The 4649-nt window shown below is 45.8% G+C and overlaps 1 protein-coding gene across 4 annotated transcripts in view; it reads right to left on the bottom strand.

Annotated features, from left to right (window-relative positions):
- Positions 1-1777, bottom strand: part of zfyve27 (zinc finger, FYVE domain containing 27) — a 22178-nt gene extending 20401 nt beyond the window's left edge. For 2 of the 4 annotated variants that reach the window (XM_017712828.2, XM_017712830.2), the window contains exon 1: positions 1388-1774. The gene's annotated coding sequence lies outside the window, so the exon portion shown is untranslated. Of the gene's footprint in view, positions 1-1387 lie in introns of all 4 variants that reach the window. The other 2 variants (XM_017712827.2, XM_017712831.2) reach the window with 2 other exon arrangements.
- Between the last annotated feature and the right edge of the window lie 2872 nt (positions 1778-4649).

Here is a 4649-nt window from a genome sequence, read left to right as displayed (position 1 = left end):
TATTGTGTGGTTATAAAAATGCATGGCTGTTTTTATTTATTTATTTATTTAATATATAAACACTGCAGGGCGGCACGGTGGCGTGGTGGGTGGCGCTGTCGCCTCACAGCGAGGAGGGCCTGGGTTCGATTCCCCGGCCGGGTGACCGGGGTTCTCTCTGTGTGGAGTCTGCATGTTCTCCCCGTGTCTGTGTGGGTTTCCTCTGGGTTCTCCGGTTTCCTCCCACAGTCCAAAGACATGCAGTCAGGCAAATTGGATGTGCTAAATTGCCCCAGGTGTGAGTGACTGTCTGTGTCTGTCTGTCTGCCCTGCGATGGACTGGCGACCTGTCCAGGGTGTATCCTGCCTTCCGCCCGAAGACTGCTGGGATAGGCTCCCCCCGCGACCCTGACGGAGAAGCGGCTTAGAAAATGGATGGATAAACACTGCACTATCCTCAGCTGCAAAACCATTGCTTACTCGTGTTGACAGGTTGACAACACATTCTTGCTGAGCACTTCAACAGTGTGGACAGAAACATCTCAATCCTCCTGTTATCCTCAAATTTACTAACGTCCTTTGTCTTTGGGGTCGATCCGAACCTTTGGAAAATATCTAAGCAGTTAGACTTGGGTTGTAAGGCAAAGCAGAGGGGTGTTATCTGAAGATAATCAAAGTGCATATTTAGTATCCTCCAAAACATTCCAAACAAATGTGTGCAAAATACGGCGATTTCCTATGTTTTAAACAGCTGTAACACCCTGGGATCAAACTGACCCCGAAGAACACGTGTGTACAAAATGTCATGGTATTTTCTGTTTACCTAGTTGCACCGGTTAAATCATGAAGGAAGCAAAAAACGACGTCAATCATTTACCTAGAGACGTTAAACACTGAGATGGGGCCAAACTGACCACAGACAACAGCAGGGTAAAGCAGTTTGAGCAGCAGGCACTGAGCTGTTTCAACAAACCTCAGCATGATCAGCTCCGCCGTCATGCCTTTAGTAAAATCACAGGCAGAGAAGTTATGAAATTATATAATAAGTAAACACGTAAGGTCTCCTTCACTATACACTAGATTGAGGCCAGCCTGGCCAGCTTCTTGTTTGAATTCACCCGTTCCACCTTAAACCGTGTAGCAGTTACGTTCTCAGGCTCAGGGGCCACAATGGAAACTGCTGCAGCATTTAAGGTGGACCGGGGAAATTCGAACAAGTAGCTGGAGGAATAGGAAGCGGACTTCAGCCTCGTAGTGGAGATGTCCAGCGGTCGTAAGAAGCTTCGCAATGTGGCACCAACAGATGAGAAACATGAATTAAACAGCTTTATAACCCCGGCCAGCCAAAGGTAAACAAACAGCACCGGCACCATTAACTACAGTGGCAGAAGCGACAGCGTCCATTTACCTTTTCCCTCTCGTTTAAACCTCCTGAACGGACTCTAATGATGCCTTAACACACCCGTCCCCATCCAGATTTGTCCACGGCGGTCAAAAAGGTTTAAATCTGTATTAAAGCCGCTGAATTTGCACTAAAATAAGGGTCAGTTTGGGAGAATAACAAGCCGCTCTGCTGAGCTTCTTCCGTAACACGCAGGCTGTTGAGTTCATATCCGAGAGCAGGATGAGAGCACGGCCGGGACTTGGAATCGAGCACCGATGAAGTCCGACGTTTCGGTCTTTCTTTCAAATCAAATCAAAATGAACTCAAGTCGAGCTTTAATACAGCCACGCACAGCGTCCTGGACAGCGTGGACACCTTTTCCCTCTCTCTGGACTGGGCGTTGAAAATTAAGGCTCCGCTGTCGAGTGAATTTTCTCGTTCTGCGACCAGTGGCGAGGAGAAGTTCTCCCAGTTGGCAGGCAGGTGTCGCTGTAAGCCTGTAAATCAAACACATGAACCGGGCGAACGTGTAGCGAGGAGAACCAGAGAAAGCGCTCTCTCGAACGCTAGGGGGCGCTCGCGAGCGGGTCCAAAATGAACGGGTCGTGATGGAGCACTTGAGCAAAATCAAACATTTTCAATAAGTGTTTTCATATCCGGACAAAGAGCAGCCTAAGACATTTGATCACCGCTGCTTTATTTTAAGAGCTTTCAAACTCCAGTTGTGGGAGTTTACAAGGGCCCCTCCATGTGAGCATGAACAGCCAATGAGCTGCTTCGATCACCAACCAATCAGCATACAGGTACGTTTTCTTTGCTTTTTAGTGAAATACATCCTGCTACTTCTTAAAATTAAAGGGAAGGCATGGGCTGGAGGTTAGGGAACCAGCCTTGTGACCGGAAGGTTGCTGGTTTGATCCCCAGAGCTGACAGCACATGATTGAGGTGTCTTTGAGTAAGACACCTAACCCCCGGGTGCTGCGGATTGGGCTGCCCACCGCTCCGGGCAAGTGGGCTCACTGCCCCCTAGTGAGTGTGTGCTCACTAGAGTGTATGTGGTGTTTCACTTCATGGCTGGGTTAAATGCAGAGGTGGAATTTCCCCATTGTGGGACTAATAAGGGTCACTTAAACTGAAGCTCTGCTTAAGAGATAGAAACTATTTCAACTTTTTGTTTTTGACCATGTAGCTCCATTCATGCACATTCATTGAGGACTCGCTATGCTGTCTTTTATATAATGCAGGAAACAAGAAGAGGCCATGCTCCTTATTGACTACTCTGGGAGAACCACTCTGTAATGTCTTCTTGCTTTGCCAAGCACTAGACGGCGCTCTAGAGCAAGTCAAAAATAATTGGGTTAATATGTCGCATTTGAGTCAAATCGTCGATTGTAATTTTTAAAAACATTTTTATATAGAGGAATGCATTAATATCCTGAACACAGAGCCATATATAGCTGTTTAATATTCGTGAGCGCTTTTGTACTCCAGGTATAGAACTTTATACTGACGCCTCATGTAGGCCTACGTTCATTATACATTCACACTGAGCTGCTACACTCGCCAACAATCAGCACTCAGTAGCAGTAATGCTAACAGTCAGCACTCAGTAATACCAACCAATCAGCATTCAGCAGCAGTAATGCCAACCAATCAGCTCTCAGTGATTCAAAGTGAAGGACGTTACTTCGTAGTTTTAATGCTGGTGGTTTTTTTGATTGAAGCTATCAACAAAATATCCTACCAAGAGTTTTTATGGCTGAGCTACTTATTAATATGCGTGTTGGGAGGACATTTCGACAAGGGAGCACAGCTCATCGTTTCACTGGCCTTACTTCAAATTGATGTGCGGTAATTAATTCAACATTAGCCTGCATGTCGCTGTATTCATCCCTCACCCGACCACTGAGCCCTTACCCCTCTGCATGCTCACGTCTAGGGGTAGGGTGTCCCGGGGAGTAGGGCGGAGTGTTAGGGCTACACGGCCCTCCAAACGGAGGTTTTTCACAGACTCCCTCCAAACAGAGAGTCCGAACCTGCAAGATCAGCAACCAAAGACACCCTCAAACGTGAGAATTTTCTCTGTTAAAAATGATGATAACCATCATATGATCTCAGTTTAGTGTCGTTTCAGTGTATTATGACCCTTTCCTTCATAACAAGCTTAAAAAATTGCCAGTAGTTTGCTGTCGTATCTGTAGCTAAATTTCTGGTCCACCTTAAAATCAGCTCTAAGGTGCAAAGTGACCCACAAAAACAAGCAGTAAACACAGCTTTGAACAGCTGTACACTCATAAAATCAATGTATTTTTATTAAAACAAAAAAGTTTACCTTATTGTAGAAAACGTGTTTCGGCAGTGACAGTTCACCAGTTTTCAGACTTTGGGACACATTTACTTCAAAACAATGGGATCTAACAGAGATGCAGTCTCACTTCTAGCTCTAAAAGGCAGGGGCGTGGCTAAAATAAGGCTCCGCCTATGGACTAAAACTGTGAGGGACAGCATCTTATCAATAGCTTTTCTTTTATTTGAAAACTAAACTCTAAATCTAAATATTTCAACTACACTTCACTCACAAATATATCTCTTAATCTCTTAGATGCTGAATATATTTTTCAAACAATGTATTGTTTTAAATTGAAGTGTAAATTCAGAGGTTTCCCATTAGAAACTACCCTGTAAATTGATTGATGCTTATTAGTCCCACAACAGGGAAATTTCACCATCTGTGAAGTGAAACACCACATACACTCTAGTGAGCACACACACACTAGGGGGCAGTGAGCACACTTGCCCAGAGCGGTGGGCGGCCCTATCCACAGCGCCTGGGGAGCAGTTGGGGGGGGTTAGGTGTCTTGCTCAAGGACACCTCAGTAATGTGCTGTCAGCTGGGGATCAAACTGGCGACCTTCCGGTCACGAGGCTGGTTCCCTAACCTCCAGCCGACGACTGCCCCCTAAATGACGACTTTACACAGATTTTGTACATATTTAGCTCATTTCTGTCTCTCGCAGTGCCTTCGGTTTAAATTGACCACATCATAAGCACTGTAAATATCTAAGGTCTGAACACTTCACTGTGTTTGTCTTCAGTATTTTTACTGTGGGACCACAGTTTGAGCTAATTCAGTGGAATGCTCCATATACTCATTGTTTACCATCACATGGGGGCTATAGATCCCACCCTGAACAGCCCCTCCCCTCATCTACACCTCGCTCACGCTGGCTTATACCGTAAACAGAGCCTGGGCTTCTCAGTCCTGTGAGGGAGATGCGCTCGCACT

Source organism: Pygocentrus nattereri, chromosome 12, assembly GCF_015220715.1.
Source record: "Pygocentrus nattereri isolate fPygNat1 chromosome 12, fPygNat1.pri, whole genome shotgun sequence".
Classification (NCBI taxonomy): Eukaryota; Metazoa; Chordata; class Actinopteri; order Characiformes; family Serrasalmidae; genus Pygocentrus; species Pygocentrus nattereri.
The sequence above is the reverse complement of the archived record's forward strand: the minus strand, read 5'-3'. Positions and strand labels throughout refer to the sequence as shown.